The sequence below is a fragment of the Topomyia yanbarensis genome, chromosome 3 (assembly GCF_030247195.1).
Source record: "Topomyia yanbarensis strain Yona2022 chromosome 3, ASM3024719v1, whole genome shotgun sequence".
Lineage (NCBI taxonomy): Eukaryota > Metazoa > Arthropoda > Insecta > Diptera > Culicidae > Topomyia > Topomyia yanbarensis.
The window spans coordinates 104,246,485-104,264,582 of NC_080672.1; the positions used below are offsets into that span (position 1 = coordinate 104,246,485).

Genomic DNA, 18,098 nt, shown 5'->3' on the forward strand with positions numbered 1-18,098 from the left:
ACAGCAGAAGCATCCTCCCGAAAATCGATTCCTTTAAATTTTTACTAAATAGTTTAAAATGTGACGCTTTCGCATTATGTGAAACTTGGTTAACTTCCGATATAAATCTCAACTTCCACGACTTTAATATAATTCGTCTGGATCGAGAAAACCCCTATGGAGGAGTACTTTTGGGGATCAAAAAGTGCTATTCTTTCAACCGAATTAACCTCCCTTCGACACCAGGCATTGAAATTGTCGCTTGTCAAGTTTTAATCAAAGGTGAAGACCTTTGCATTGCTTCCATCTACATTCCTCCTAGAGCCTCGGTAGGGCACCGAACGCTTTGTAATATCACGGAATCCTTACCGGCACCGCGGCTAGTTCTGGGAGACTTTAACTCGCACGGTACGGTATGGGGCTGTCTTCATGATGATAATAGATCAACATTAATCCAAGATCTTTGCGATAATTTCAACATGACCATCTCAAACACGGGAGAAATGATGCGGATTCCTACACCACCAGCACGCGCAAGCGCGTTGGATTTATCGCTTTGCTCGACATCGCTACAGTTAGATTGCATGTGGAAGGTGATCCCTGATCCCCACGGTAGCGATCATTTGCCTATCGTGATTTCAATTGCTAACGGTCCAAGACCATCGGAAACAATCAATGTCTCATATGACCTCACACGGAACATTGATTGGAAGAGTTACGCGACCGCGATATCCGTTAAAATCGAATCCACCTAAGAACTTCCTCCGGAGGAAGAGTACAGGTTTTTGGCTGGCTTGATTCTCGACAGTGCAAATCAAGCTCAGACTAAACCAGTACCCAGCGCGAATACCCATGGACGGTCTCCCACCCTGTGGTGGGATAAAGAGTGCTCAGAGCTGTACGCGGAAAAGTCCACTGCATATAAGGCCTTCCGGGAAGACGGGTTACCCGCTAGCTATCAACAGTACGCGTCGTTAGAAAGGCGAATGAAGAGTCTAATGAAAGCCAAAAAACGCAGTTATTGGCGCCGGTTCGTCGACGGGTTAACGAGAGAAACAGCGATGAGCACTCTTTGGGGTACGGCTCGACGTATGCGTAATCATAATAGTACCAACGAGAACGTGGAATATTCAAACCGTTGGATATTCGCTTTCGCCAAGAAGATCTGTCCGGACTCTGTCCCGGTACAGAAAACGTACCGCGCCGCGTCTTCTCACGATACCGCGAACGAAACACCGTTTTCGATGGTGGAGTTCTCACTTGCTCTCTTATCGTGCAACAATAACGCCCCAGGGTTAGACAGAATCAAATTCAACTTGCTGAAGAATCTGCCTGACACTGCAAAAAGGCGCCTGTTGAATTTATTTAACAAGTTTCTTGAGGGTAACATTGTCCCTTATGAATGGAGGCAAGTGAAGGTCATCGCCATCCAAAAACCAGGAAAACCAGCCTCCGACCACAACTCGTATCGGCCGATTGCAATGCTGTCCTGTATTCGGAAGTTGTTCGAGAAAATGATCATGTTTCGCCTCGACAATTGGGTTGAAGCAAATGGCTTACTGTCAGATACACAATTTGGCTTCCGCAAAGGCAAAGGGACGAACGATTGCCTTGCGTTGCTTTCTACAGAAATCCAAATGGCCTATGCTAACAGAGAGCAGATGGCATCAGTCTTCTTGGATATTAAGGGGGCTTTTGACTCAGTTTCTATCAACATTCTGTCAGAGAAGCTGCACCAGCATGGTCTTTCACCAATTTTAAATAACTTTTTGCTAAACCTGTTGTCTGAAAAGCACATGCACTTTTCGCATGGCGATTTAACAACATCGCGATTTAGCTACATGGGTCTTCCCCAGGGCTCATGTCTAAGTCCCCTGCTCTACAATTTTTACGTGAATGACATTGACGATTGTCTTGCCAATTCATGCACGCCAAGTCAACTTGCAGACGACGGCGTGGTCTCTGTTACAGGGCACAAAGCTGCCGACTTGCAAAGACCATTACAAGATACCTTGGACAATTTGTCTGCTTGGGCTCTTCAGCTGGGTATTGAGTTCTCCACGGAGAAAACTGAGTTGGTTGTTTTTTCTAGAAAGCGTGAGCCGGCGCAACTCCAGCTTTTATTAATGGGTGCAACGATCAACCAGGTTTTTACATTTAAATATCTCGGGGTCTGGTTCGACTCTAAAGGTACCTGGGGATGTCACATTAGGTATCTGAAACAGAAATGCCAACAAAGGATCAATTTTCTCCGAACAATAACTGGAACATGGTGGGGTGCTCACCCAGGAGACCTGATCAGGTTGTACCAAACAACGATATTGTCGGTGATGGAGTACGGGTGTTTCTGTTTCCGCTCCGCTGCGAACATACACTTCATCAAACTGGAGAGAATCCAGTATCGTTGCTTGCGCATTGCCTTGGGTTGCATGCACTCGATCCATACGATGAGTCTCGAAGTGCTGGCGGGCGTTCTTCCGCTAAAAAATCGATTTTGGGAACTCTCATATCGATTGCTCATCCGATGCGACATTCTGAACCCGTTGGTAATTCAAAATTTCGAGAGGCTCGTCGAGCTTAATTCTCAAACCCGTTTTATGTCCTTGTACTTCGACTACATGGCACAGAGCATCAATCTTTCTTCGTACAATCCCAACCGTGTCCGTTTCCTAGATACTTCTGATTCTACTGTATTCTTCGACACATCCATGAAGGAAGAGATTCGTGGAATCCCGGACCATATACGCCCGCAGGTGATCCCCAATATATTTTATAATAAATTCCGAGAAGTCAACTGCGACAAAATGTTTTACACTGACGGATCAAATCTCGATGGGTCCACTGGCTTCGGTATCTTCAACAATACTATCACCGCTTCATTCAAGCTCAATGATCCCGCTTCAGTTTACGTCGCAGAGTTAGCTGCAATTCAGTACACCCTTGGGATCATCGACACTCTGCCCACAGATCACTACTTCATCGTTTCGGACAGCCTCAGCTCTATCGAGGCTCTTCGTGCGGTGAAGCCTAAAAAGCAATTACCGTATTTTCTGGGGAAGATACAGGAGTCCTTGTGTACGTTATCTGAAAAATCTTATCAGATTACCTTTGTTTGGGTCCCCTCTCATTGTTCTATCCCGGGCAATGAAAAGGCCGACTCACTAGCAAAGGTGGGCGCATTAAATGGTGACATATACGAAAGACCAATCTGCTTCAACGAATTTTTTAGTATTTGTCGTCAGAGGACGCTCAACAGTTGGCAAACCTCGTGGAGCAATGGGGAACTTGGACGATGGCTACATTCGATTATCCCAAAGGTATCAACGAAGCCTTAGTTCGGGGGGATGGATGTGGGTCGGGATTTTATTCGCGTAATGTCCCGACTTATGTCCAATCACTACACCATGGATGCGCATTTGCGGCGTATTGGGCTTGCGGAGAGTAGTCTGTGCGCTTGTGACGAGGGCTATCACGACATCGAACACGTTGTCTGGGTGTGCGCCGGGTATTGTGACGCCAGGTCTCAGTTAAAGGAATCCCTTCGGGCCCGAGGTAGACCACCCAATGTACCAGTCCGAGATATGCTGGCAACTCGTGATTTCCCCTATATGTCCCTTATTTATACCTTCATAAAAACGATAAATATCCCAATTTAGCCCCTCTCTTTTATTTCTCGTTTTTAGAGTTTCCTCCTGCCTTGTGGAACCGATCAGCTCCAGAGTGCCACTATGTAACCGCCATCGCCCTTACCACTACGCCTGCATAGAAGGAAACTGAAGCGAGAGCGACTCGAGGTCCGATGACTTTTGAAGGATTCCCCGCGGGTCCGAAGAATACCATCCGCCAATCCGGTACTCGACGACTTACTATACTGAGGCGCAAATTTGATTCGCTGATCCCCCTCCCCCCCCCCCCCCCCCCGTTCGAGCGAAAGTTGCAAGTTTTGCTCTTCTTTCCCTGTCTCTCCCCTGTCCTTGATACAACTGCTGCTACACTGATGCGGAAATAAGCCACCCTTTGAATATCTTGACCAAGCATAAGTTTTAGTTAAAAAATTCAAATTAGTATTCTGTATTCCTAGTTTTAAGATAGCTATAATTTTTACTCTTTATTGAAACTCTTGTCCTCCATCTTGTAAATAGAATTGAATCCCTAGTTTTAAGATTTCTGTGAAATTTCTCATAAATATTTGTTCCCCCCTTTTGTGTACTAAACTATATTGTTAGTTTTAAGATAACCGTAAAATACTATTACTCCCCCTCTTGTATATCAAAGTGAATCCCTTGTTTTAAATTTTTTCATAAAAAAATCTTTTGGCCCTCTCTTGTATATTGAATCTTATTTCTAGTCTTAAGATAGCTGTAAACTTTCTTTTCCTTTGTAAAAAAAAATATTTCAACATTGTAACCTCCTAGTTTTAAGATATCCAAATGTAAAAACAAACCATTTGGCACCGCCAAGCTAACGCATTTGTGCCTATCAAATAAACGAAATGAATAAAAAAAAAAAAATGTCCTAGGTTCGAAGAAGTTCGAAGGGGTATGTCTGGTGTGACAGTTCACATTATCGTCGAAGATATGTGCCACGACGAACATATCTAGGATGCTGTCAACAGAGTGGTTCCGAGTATACTCTTCGAGCTTTAGAGAAAGTGGCGAAGGGATCAACAAAGTAGCGGCTAGAGTTCCGGGAGAAATTACACCGTCGGGGAACTCTCCGTTGATGTAGACTAGGTCTACCACTGATGACCAGTTGAGTAGTACGCGATGTACAATCGGGTATCTCGTGAGTAGACTAGATTCACCGCCGGGGATTAGACCGAGTAGACCGCACCGAACAGCAGTGTAACAGTGAGTCGTTGGGGCGCCAGTGAATCGGAAGCTACACTTCACCCGGAAACGCGGGACAGACCTCAGCACCTACCCGTTGAGCAGGCTAGGTACACCGCGGGGGGCTAGACGATGCAGGAAGCTTAATGGCTCATGGAAACGAACATCGGTATCGGAAGAAATCTACCACGTGGGAACTCACAGTAAGGTAGATTCGCCGCCGTCGAAGATTCGACTATATCGTAACAAAAATGAGAGCTAAATGGATCACGAAACAAACACCGGTACCGAGAGATATTTCGCTGCCGGGGAACTCTCAGTCTCGGAGTAAGGTAGTTCCCCGCCGAATAATATCACAATTGATCTCGATAAAGCTGTGAGCTAAATGGCAGAAGCAAGCGGGTATCGATGTCGGCATAAATCCCTCTGTCGGGGAGTAGGGTAAGTTCACCGTCGGGGATTATACTAGTAGATCGTGATAATGGTGAATGACTCACGGAGACAGGAACCAAATGGCTCATGGAATCCGCATCTAAAAGGATCACGGGGACGAGATCTAAATGGTGACGTAATAGATGGAGACAAGAAGCAAGAGAAGAGTCGAGAGTGAAATCAAAGCTCAAAGGTACAGTCATTTCATGAATCAAGGGAGGCTCCGAGTAAAGCAGAAGAAAGAGTTGCGACGAAAGCACAACGAGTCCTCCCACAAAGTAATACCTTGATGTAATTCGGTGGGAAAGGAGGGCGAAAAAAGAGTAAGGAATGTTCTTAGTGGTTAGGCACGAACGTGAGTCATAGTGCCTATACACTACAGGCCAGGCTTTTGAAGCTTTTTAAACCTACTATTAAAAAGGGGTGATTGAAATGTGTTCGACCCATGAAATATTGTGTATAAGTTTGTCCGACATGCAGTCTTTCAAATAATCAGATACCGATTTGTTCCTCTCTCCTAAGTTTTGACAATTGATGTAGAAAAGTTGGATTTGATTGTTCCGTGTTCCACTCGTCAGTAACTGACACCAACTTGCTGACAGTTAGACAATATATCCAAACTAGTTCCAAAGTTGCTGTAAGTTACAGAATATCTTCTCTTGTGGGACATCACAAGTGAGCAGAAATAGTGTACCTAATTTGTGATTATCGTCAATCTAAGTCAGTGCCAGGTTCTGATGAGACCAAATCGAAACACAAATCCTACGAATCACTAAAAATATCAACAATCTCTCAGATTGTTGTGGTCAGTAGCGGTCGTTGAACCACAAAATGGAACTCATTGAAAAAAAACAGAATAGAAAGGTGCGAAAATGCACTGGTCATTCAAAAATGGTATAGTCATTACGAGCAGGAACTGAGACCGCCAATGTAAACGAAATAAGTAAAATCAGTCTCACAAACTAACTATCGGGTGTCAATAAATATGCTCATTTGTCAACGTTCAGACAACATGCGAAGCCTTGCAAATTGGAGAAATCAAATACATCGCCTGTGCATGTTAATCGCACCGAAAATAAACGGTGAAAATCGAAACGAAAGTGAAACCATCGAAATGACAAACCAAAAAAACACACCCATCATTTCAGCGAGAAATAATCGTAAAACAACCTGCATGATCTACAGTTTAAGTCAACGAAAGGTTTTAACCGCTCCATCGCCGAGCAGCGATCAATTTGATTACTATTCGGGTAAGGGATCCCCTGACTAAACTTTCCAATTTCGATCTCAATCTCATCAAACCGCCGCCCGGCAGCTCCGACGGAAGCATATGGTTATTCAGCACACGCTCGCTCGTATGCGGATGGGTGTGATGCAAGTATGTAACATGCTTGTGCGTCATCATAAGCACAATGCTGGACTAAATAATCGAAACATTTTTCATTTTCACTAAATCCACTTTATCAATTTAATGAGAAGAAATCATTTTTTAGACAGTAATTTATGCTTCTAATCCAAAAAGTCGAAGGCACTCAGCTTGTAGAAGCGCCCAACATTGCCCCCTTCCCCCGAACTTACCTTATTCAAGTTCCCCGGTGGCGCGACCTTCAAGATGTTGTCACTTCCCCGTTTGCCGGTCGGGGCGGTGGGTATGTATATAGGTAGAGCAGTAACTGTAGTCTATGCTGCAGCCGTAAAAACCAGTTCCATTAGGCTTGATCCGAGCTTTGAATGAATCATGACGCACCGTGAGCTACCGGTACTAAATGGTTGGAGGAAGCAGCAGCGGGAAGCATCGGAGGCATCGCACTTATTCACACCGGCCTGACGCAGTCTGAAATGTGAGAAGGAACAAGAGAGGTAGGTATAGAAACAATAAAATGAGAAATCGACACATAAAATCTGATTTTCGCAGGTGACGGACGGGCACAAAATCAGTTGAGATTCGATGTCAATGTCATACAAATTTTCATTTTAGGCTAAATGTGCTGGAAAGGTGGAGGTTGGGTGGGGTGTTCTCACTTTCGTTAATGGTTTGGATTTTCGCGCTCAATTGAGCGCACGGGAAATTTGTCAGAAAAACGGATGATGGAGTAAAACAAAATTAATGCTCGTCACTAAATAAAACGTGGGGCTCGTTAGTAGAGACGATATTTATTCGCAGCATCATCGATGCGAAAATTATTCATTGTTTAATGGTAATGAGCAGTTCACAGAGCTGCGAATTTTAAGCGATAAAACTTTTCCCAACTCGCGTATCACGATCTCGATTTCATTACAAAGTCTACAGTAATACAGTAATTTGCTTTGGCTTCTTCGAGCGGAATTTACATAAGGTGCTTTACTCACGGACTGCTCAATTTAATTAGCGCGGTGTCTCTAACAATTCTCAGCAGGTTTGTTGGCATACGTGTCTTTGGTGAACGCTTCCAAACACATTCAAATCGACTATGTATCAAATTAGTAATGGAAAGCATCAGTATTCTGTGATATTACAACTAAAACAAATTTTAATCCATCATCAAAAAGACTGCGAAGGCGGTGAAGCATTTAATCGTTAATTGTTTGAATTGATTAGTTTTGCCAAAACACGATTGACGTGCCACTGAACTTGGAATTTTTAGGCAGAAAATAAAATTGAATTTTCCTTTTCGGCGCACGCTGCGTTGTATTTGCTGTGAGTGAGTTTTGGTATATTTGAAGGCAGTACAGTCGTGATTCGCTGGGTGGGCCACAGCATCTGTCCAACTAACGAATTTGATTCGCTAGATGGGCCGACTGACAAATGCCAAACACTCTCCAAAGAAGACGTTAGTAGTGTAAAAGATTGATAAATAGATTGTCAAAGTAAATTTGGCATTTCATCTCATGATTTTGCCGTTCAGATGCTTTTTAGTTGGACAATGGTCCAGCTAACGGAGGTCCAACTAAAAAGCGGTCCAGTTAGAAAGTGACCAACCAGCGAATCACGACTGTAGTAAAACGCAATTTTAAATCGAACCGATGTTATTAAAAAGTATTAGTTTTATCTCTAAAGGCTTCATCCTTTTACTGTGGAGTTACTACTTAAGCTAAGTGATTGAAATTAAAGAACGACCGTTTTTATTGCTTTCATGTCATTTTTCGTGTTAACACCAGGACACACTGAAGTACAAAATTTTGGTGAAGAAAGAATTTTCATATGGTTAAGACTTTTGTCTGTCACGCAGGGCCGCAGAGAGAAAATACGGGCCAGGGGGGTCCAATGTACGGCCCCCCACCACTGTGTATTGCCTGAGTACAAAAAAATTAATGTTTGAAATTCATTGGAGTTCACTGATATTATATATAGTACACTGAAATTTTATATTAATGTCCAGTTTTTTACTCTAGTTGTTTGTAGTGCCAACGAAGAAAAAAAAACGTAGAGCTTTTCATACTTTGGGAGTTTTTTAATACCTCTTCGACAATTTTGGTGACTTTGAAATGCGCCATTTTTGTCAATAGTATTTTTAAAAGTAAGGAGAAAGATTAAAAATGTAGTGATTACAAAAAATAAAAATAGTATCTAAACGGCGATCAACGGCTAAACAAATTAATAAACAATAGTAAAACTAAATATTAAAAAAAAGTACAAAAAAAGCTAAAAACAACAAAATCAACCAAATAAACAAATTAATGTCAATTGTCAAAAAATGTTTAATCGAGAAAAACCAAAACAGAACCTATAAAAAGAAAACAGGAAACTAGAAAAAACATAATGCAAAGATCAAAGAAGTCGAACATTATTGAACAAATGGTGAAAATAATTAAAATACGGTAGGAAAGTAGGGAAAATTTTAAGAATCAATGAAAATAAAAAAACTGCTAGAAGGAATACAGATATTAATATTAAAAAGTAAATAAAACGTTAAGAATGCATAAAATTAGAGGAATATATATAAAAAACAAGAATAAAATAACCATAAAAAATTTAGAAAAATTTACGAGCCAGAAAATTTTGAAAAACTGGAAAATTGGAATGATGAAAAGACGAAAAAGTAAAGAAAATACAAAGTATTGAACAAAAACGAAGCAAACAGACCAAATGGAAAACAAAAAATAGTAGAAAAAAGCCAACATGGTATACTATAGAAACACACAAAATGGAGAAATTAACACGAAGAAAATGAATAAAATGGATTAAATTGTTAAAAGTATAGAAAAAACACTAGAAATTCAATTTGAAAAAAATGAAAGAAATTCAAAGTAAACGTATAGGAAAATGGTCAACAGAAAAAGTGCTTTCAAAATAGATTAAATGGAAACAATGAAGAAATAATAATAACAAATTAAAGCTTATGGAAAATGTGTAAAAAATAAATAAAACAATGTTAAATGAACAATGGGAAAAAATAAAACTACCTAAAACGGAAAGCTAAAAGCTAGAAAATAAGGAAAAAATACGAGAAAGGTAAAAAATTAAAAAATAAGACAAAATTAGAATGAATTTAAATAAGTAAAACAAGATCATTTTGAATCGAAATGACATTTTGAAGTACATTATATAAGTAAATTATTCAAAGTTGTAAATTATATGAATTTTAAAAGTATGTTTAAAGTTTTTGATAGAAAATCTTCTATTTTTTCCATAATACAATTTTTGCATTTGTTTTTTTTTCTTTGCAATTATATTCAAAACAATTCTTTTTCATGTTTGATAGTTGTGAATGACTTATGAAAAGGGCGTATTTCACTACTTGTTGGCACCGCCGCTGGGTACTACACCAGTGGGCACATCACGAGGCTTGCCGGAAAGTGAGGAGTGAGAAAACGTCATCACGAAGTTTCGTCGGCTCCGTCTATCGTTGACACTGACAGTGTCAGAATTCATTTGATAGATCAGTTGCAAGTGTCTCACGAAAAGGTTGTATTCCGATCAGTAAAAAATATCTCTAAAATTATTATTTGTGACTTATAAGAACGTTTCGGATTCGTAAGTAAACGAATATTTATCTTTGAACCTCCATAACAGTGATCTATGGCTACAGGTTTATGATTATTAGAGTTTATGCTAGAAAAGTTGTCAGGTGAAGAAAACGCGAAGAATACCATTTAAGTGAGTCTATTGAATATTTATATTTAAAATTTAACTCTAATGATAAATAAAATGAACTTTCCAGTTTTTGAGCTGTATGCTACGGCCTGCTCCAAAAAGGTGTCCGTTTTAAAATTTCATCTGCACACTACTTAATATTTTTATTAACAGAAAATCAAAATATTTTAGAAGATTTTTCTTATGAGCATTATTATATGGCTATTCTATGAAATTTAAAAGCATACTTAAAGTTATTGTTAAAAATACTTTTTTACTGATAGCTTCTTGTATTAAAAAACTCAATAACAACTCATAAAATAGTGTGATTGATGTGTGATGTGATGTGTGATCTTTTTGTGATTGCATTTTTTAACATTTTTTGTTTTTGAAAATCTTCATCAAGAAATATTCACACAAAAGAATTAATTCCCTATGCAACTCATTAGAATATAGTTTTGCTGTATAAATGCCAATTTTCGAACAAGAAAAAAGTGGCCTGGCGAATCGCTCGGACGTGTTGTTGGGCTCGTTCAATATTTTTCAAAGTTTTCCACAGATGTAAAGTATACCTAACAGGAAATTGCAGTCAATCATCTAGTAAGTCGTTTTCCCTATTGAGTTGTGTGGTGTGTATGGTATGTTATGTAGGTTGAAATATCGCGATAAAAGTGTGAATTTACCTAGAGATTTATAGTCACATCCTAATAACTTTGACTAGGGTTTCCACCTCCGTTGAGACTCAAAGTCCGGAGATTTTTACTGTCCTCAGGGTAGACCCCAAGAGAAACGAGTAAGCGCCTGATTATAGACATCAATTTTAATTAAATTGAATACTCAATAAATTTTTTTTACACTTTCTTAAGAGTTAAATACAAATAAATTTGCTCTCTTGCATTCCTTTTTTAACACACCAGTGTCACAATTTAGCACTGGGTGGAAAATTACTCACATTCACCGTAGAGTGTAATGTTTCAGCGAAACAACAAAATGCTGACAACTGCTCTGAATAATTCACAGTTAGTTGTAAATTTAGTTTGTTTTTGAGTTCGTGAACCGATAAAACTCGGGATATTCAGGTGTAAAGGTCGCTGCCCTTTCTTATTGCGAAGAGCCTAAATGTACCAGCCACTCTCGCTGTGGAGAAAAAAGAGCCGAACGAACATAGGTTTCCTTCACAGCGTCTTCGTCTGGGAAGCACGTTGTAGTGTCTTCCGGAATGCTAGGGAGGTTTCAACAAAGTAGCAAAACCCACATTTCCAGCTAACAGTTGAGAAACGATGCAGGAGCAGCTAATGATAACACCATCAGAATTAGATTGTTGAGTAAGCCTGCCAGTCGGTAGTAATAACCCGCCTTTCCGCCAAGCAACAGCATTGAAATAAAGAAAAACTTAACAATTCTGGGCAACTTATGTCGTTTTCGTTTGAGAACTTAGATCCGAACCCAGGTTAGTTGCTTTAAACATTTGGAAATTATTAGGCATCAAAATGCAATGTTTTTTTTGGGAAAAGTTCTTGGAACGACATTCATTTTTTGTAATTTTTCGTCGAAGCGAAATTTTTGAATCTCAACCTTTATTACTTTAAATAAATTGTTGATAAAAGTGTTTTGAATAAAAAGTTGAAAAATGATAATATTCAAGATTCATGATGTGTTTACGGACATTCTTAAACAAAACAGAAAATTTTGGTAAATGATGTTATTGAATCTAATAGTTTTATGAGAAAATAACATTTATATGTGAGTTACTTTATACAATACAAGATTTGCTTCGTGTTTTTCATTGGTATTGATTCGAAATATGTTTAAACACATTGCTTGGCTGCTACAACTTTCTATTGTAAAACGTTCTAATAGGACAAATCGTGAATTGTACATGCCTCCTGACCCACATAAAAATGTTTTGAAGTTGGTCAAAAATGATCAACAAAGTGTTTTGAAAATTTTTTTTTAGTGGAATGTGCTACGACCATGTTTTTGAAACAAACGAGAACAATATGATCTGAAACTAATCTGAAACTGAAAACTAACATAAGATCAATGAATGTACATGACTTAAGTAAATAGATAATGAATTTGTGTTTCTTCTCTATAATATTTCATTTGAAAATATTTGCCCAGAATTGCGTATTGCGACTTTTTAAGCTTTATCGAAACGGTGATACTCACACACCAAAGTCTCATATGAAATTGTAAACTAAGCTTGATGGTGTGTTGAAGCCTGTAATGATTACTCGGGTTGATATCGTTTCGACCATTGCTTGTCTATTGAAAGAAACTGGGAATAATTGATGGATCCAGCTTATTTAGGATGAGCTGTGCTCTATTGCCGTTGAACTATTGTCGCAGCTTTTTGCTACAATGATCACTTAACTATTGACTTAATTAAGGGTGTTTGATATGGAACCCCATTTTTAACAATTCCAAATTCGGTATCCGTCTCAAAAACGTTGAATAAAATTTGAATCCATCAAGAAACTTGCTGCGAGCTAGAGACCTGTAGAATTTGAGCTAAAGGATTTGATTCAAATTGACTTTCGCATATGATACATCGTCGATCTAGACACATTTATTGAGCTTCATCGGTACCTGGTCGTACACCATGCGGCTACGTATCGTGACCACCTTTTGTGGTTTGAGGCTTCGATTGGATTGTTCATTATCTCGATAAAATTTATAGCCTATTCGAAAACGGATTCGCCAGAAGTTCGGCGATTAGTGTTCAATTTTTGCATTTCTCATATAGAAAGGTTATACAACCACTTTGAACATGACCAACGTCATCTAAACTCGACCGAGTGTCGTATACCATACCATTCGACTTAGTTCGTCGAGTTCGGACAATGTCTGTGTGTGCGTGTGTTTGGACTTCCGGTACCGGAGTTGCGGATTAAAGAGTGCAGTCACATAGCAAATCCCCATATAAACTAGTACCGCCATGATATCAAAATGATGCAAAATCTATTAAAATTGATGCAAAATTACTTGGGTTTGCAAGTCTATATCAATAATGACTAACCAAAGTCGCTTTGACCACATTGGTCACCAGCGACAGTTCTTGATTCCATATAATCAGGAGCTAAAAAATGCTCAACGTAAAGGAAAACTTTAAAATCGAGTTTGTATTTTTGATTTCAAATGTCTTAAAAATGCGCAAAATGACGAGATTTCATGTAATATCGAAAAGAAAAAAAAATGACGAAAACTGACTTTTTTAGGTTTGACACATTCTTGCCTTTCTCCTATAGAAAGGTTATGTAACCGCTCTAGACATCGACAACCTAATCCCGGCCAATTTTTTTGCCAATATATGTTTTCTGTATTTAAACAGGTGCCTAGCTAGGGGTATGCGGTGAGGGGTTACCCCCCACAATACACACCATCCTTAGCTAACCCCCCTTCCCCTCATGTCCCCTTACATCAATAGATCCTCCTCAAACGACCATCTCATCCACCCACTTCAGACCCACCCCTCTCTCATCTCAATCATCTTAACTCAATGGGCATAGCACAAAGAGATGGGCCGGGGGGGGGGGGGTGCTTCGGTTGTGGATTATTCATGCCCTTCACACACACATGCCACAAACCGAAAGACAACATTGAGTTAAATCTACTTAAATATTATACATTCTTGCTTCAAGCAGGGGCGGATCCAGAATATAATTTCCAGTCAGATCTGAGATTTAGATTTTGAACTGAACACATTGCGTAATACGCAATAAACGCATTTAATAAAAATTTAGTTTGAAATGATTATGAGTTTAAAATTACTTTAAACTTGAAACTAATTTAAAATTTCATAAAATTTGGAAATTTTTGACGGGGTTCGGACCCCCCGCACTCTCCTCCGTGTTTCAGCGTCGACACATAGCATCTCAAGTTTGTGCCTGTCGATCCACTGTATGTATGTGCAAATCGTGCTGTGAATATGTAATAGACATTTTCACCATAATACTGAAGATAACCAGCCATGTATTCATAGTTTGGACAAATGAAAAAGGCGTTCAATTGTGACTAGGTGGATTAAATGAGGTTTTTAAGTTTCCATTCTATATACTTATTTTATTCATTTCATGCCATAATATAAACGAAACGAAAAGTATCGTTTATATTATTAATTTTGAATGTCTGACTAATTATAATAATTTGTTTCATTTAGTATTCCTTTGATTCTTTTTGTTCATTACAGTTCATTTCATCTATTTTATTCGTTTCATTCTTTGGATTCATTCTCATCAGTTTAATAATTTTAATAATTTCGAGCAATTTTGATATCCATACTATTATGTATAGTAATTGTTTTTGTTTCATTAATTGGAAATTGATATTTTGACACAATTTAATTATATCAATTATTTTTAAAACATTTGAATATTGTTAAATTTTTCATTCTAATAATTTATTTTACTTTTTTTTGTTTATTTTTTGCTCTTTTTTACGCAATAAATCAATTCTACTTATTTTGTTTATTTTATGCATTATACAACCATTTTATTGATGTTTTTAATTTCATACATATTATTCATTTTATTTATTGTATTTATTTTATTCTCTTCACTCATGTTTTCATTTTATTCGTTTCAATATTCTATTCATTTTATATCACAAAAAAAAGTTTTCTTAGAAAAAGCTTTTAACATATATTTTCAATTCCTAATATTGAGCTTGAGCTTGTGCGACCACCCCTGGCTGCTACTCCGTTATCGATCTGGACTAGCTGAAGTTGCACAGGGAATCAGTAGATAATTAGGCCTGGTAGTAGCGAAACATCTTTCAATGTGCAATTCCTGGTAATCCTAAAGTGTTTATTGATCAATACCGGCGCCGGCCAGGCCCGAACGTAGATCGCGGAAGAAAAGGGAAGGGATGTTAGTCCGATACTTGCTTTTGCTAGAGGCCGTATATACTACTGCGCACTTCACAAGTATCACGGGAGGAGGAATTTGTTAGTAGGTATAGAAGAAGTTGGATTCTACTTCTTCTTTACCGACGCCAGAGAGGTGACTCTACTATCTAGACTAGATATCGATCCATCAATTCATGGACCGGGGACCAACGTCTTTACTTTCCTTCCGAAGGAAGACGTAACCACAGATTTTTTCACCTCAGAAAAATCTCAACAACCTCGGCTGGAATTGAACCCAAACCAACTGGAATGAGTGGCGGTCACGCTTCCCACTCAACCACCGGCGCCGCCATATTTTCAATACATAATATTCATATTCAAAAATACAATTTTCTAATTAAATATAATCCTAAATTCAATTTCATATCAAAATGTTCCCAACATTTTTTTCGAAAATTTAGTAGTTTTCAAGCTATTATTACTTTTATTTCAACAAAAACAATTATTTTGTTTCGTTGACATTTTCATACGTTATTCGCATAGCTCCATAAAACAAAAACAATTTGAAAGCGCATCAAATTTCGTTTAAGTTTCCATTTCACAACAAGGAGATACTGTGCAAGCTACATGAAGACAATAATAAAAGATTCTCTATATAGTTTAATCTTCAGACCTTATAGTTGAACCATTTATTTGTTGTTTTCGTGTAGCTTTCAAATAGTTCCCGAACCTTGATGTCGAAAGGACAGTTACAGGACATTTTATGCGCATTTTATAAAATTTCCTTTTTTTTTGATTGGGAAGCATCGTAATAACACAAAATATTTGTTTTTAAAATTGATGGTTATAAACATTTTGTTTTGAAATGATACATAGGATAATAGTCAATAAGAATATTGTATATTTGACTGAAAATAGTACGAATTTCAAAAATATGAAATGAAACAATTTTTAACAAATATGTTCAATTCATAATATTCATACTCAAAAATACAATTTTCTTATTAAAAATGATTCTAAACGCAATTTCAAATTTACATTTCATAACAAGGCGATATTGTGAAAGCTACATGAAGACAATCATAAAAGACGTTTTGCCTTTCTCATAGAGAAAGGTTATACAATCACTCTGAAAACCGCGTGTAGACAGGCATAAGTTTTCTGGATTTTGAGTCAGCAAGAAGATAACATTGAACTAATGCTGATTAGGCTAATTAAGTATGATATTTTTTTTTGTTTCAAGTCTTTCACCGTCGACCGTCTCGTTTAGAGAAACGAGAAAGGCACAATTGCTCCGCTCGGTGGACTAAAACAGGTTTTTTGATTAAGAAACGCGAATAACTTATGAAATTGTCGTAATAACAAACAAAATTGAAAAAAATCTCGAACGCCATAATTTTTTTGAAATTGTTTGATATAATGATTTTGATTTGAAATGATATTAGTCAATAAGAATATTGTATGATTGACTGAAAATAGCATGTATTTTAAAAGTATGATGAAACATGTTGTTATGAAAACTTTATTAATGGTAAATTATTCACGATTCGCTAAAATATCTTTTTCGCGGTTAAAGCGTTAAAAATTTGCTTGTTGATAATCCAAGATGGAGAAACGCGAATAACTTATAAAAAATGAAGCATATTGTTTTTGTTGAAACAAAATTCCAAATATCTCGAAAACTGTCACATTTCGGAAGATATTAGTTAAAACCATTTTGATTCAAATTGGCATATTAAACTATATTTTATAGTAAAATTCTGGTTTTATCTGTCAATAAAGATGAAATTTCTAAAGATGTTATTATTACAAAACACTTTTCAATAATGGTTTCACCATGATGCAATTGCATTTAAAATGTTTCCTTTGTCTTTGAATTTTTTGACAAAAGATAAAACATTTGAAAAAATGAGTTTTTTCTCAGGTAATATTTTAACAATTTTTTTTTATTTTAATAAGATGTAACATTTTTTTTACTTTTGTGTTGTTTGCTCGGATATTTCTGCTGCATAAAATACAGTAAATGATCAAAAAAAATTTGAAGAGCCTGCATGTAAAACTTCTAGACCCTTTCAAAAATCACCCTTGAATAAAAATGATCTCATTGAGTGTGAAAAATGTTCAGGTGAACCATGTAAAGTTGCATCGGAATCGAAAAGTGCCGGTCGCTGTTTTAAAGATTTTTGAACGAATCGGAGTTCCTCAGTGAATCTTTAGTAGGCACCTCGAGAAAATGCGTGTTGAAAATTCACACAATAATCCAGGTAACTAAGGGAGCGTTTAACAAAATTATTATTGTTATTATTATTTTTACAATAACACGTTAACCGATATTCTAGCGAAAATAGTAGCTCCTAATATTACTTGGGAAATAATGTGAAAAAGATCTGTGCCAAATTTCAAAAACGATTTTCAGCGATGATGTACACCGCAAAACAAGTTTTCGACAAGGCGCCTTCGGATGTCCTGCCACTCGCTCATCTTTCAGTATTCTGCCATGAAAAATCCAGAAAACCGAATTAACCTTTCCACCCGTCCCTTAAACCACTGTGAAGTGTAGTAGATTTTACACTAATTCCAAATTGGAGGTAATAAATCAATCGCTGTTAGATCAAAAATATATCCTTAATACAATGTAGAGAATAGTTTAGTGTAAAAAAACAGTGAAGATTCGATTGCTTTCCATCTGATGCATGGGGTCAATCCGATTTGACACTATTTAATTAATTCTATTATTTTTAAAACTTTTAAATGCTGTTAAATTTTTCATTGTAATAATTTATTTCATTTTATTCTGATTATTTGTTGCTCCTTATTATACATTAAATCAGATCTATTTATTTGGTTTATTTTGTACAATATGCATTTTAATCCATATTGTTCATTTTGTTTATTGAATTTATTTTATTCTTTTTACTCATGTTTTCATTTTATTCATTTCACTCCTTTCATCAAT

General features: G+C 37.4%; 1 protein-coding gene across 1 annotated transcript in view; it reads right to left on the reverse strand.

The window, feature by feature from the left end:
* The window catches only part of LOC131691787 (myosin-IIIb-like), a 306,173-nt gene that overhangs the window by 250,051 nt on the left and 38,024 nt on the right, over nt 1–18,098 (reverse strand). Inside the window, exon 2 of the mRNA XM_058978428.1 lies at nt 6,819–7,074. The gene's annotated coding sequence lies outside the window, so the exon portion shown is untranslated. The remainder of the gene's footprint in view (nt 1–6,818; nt 7,075–18,098) is intronic.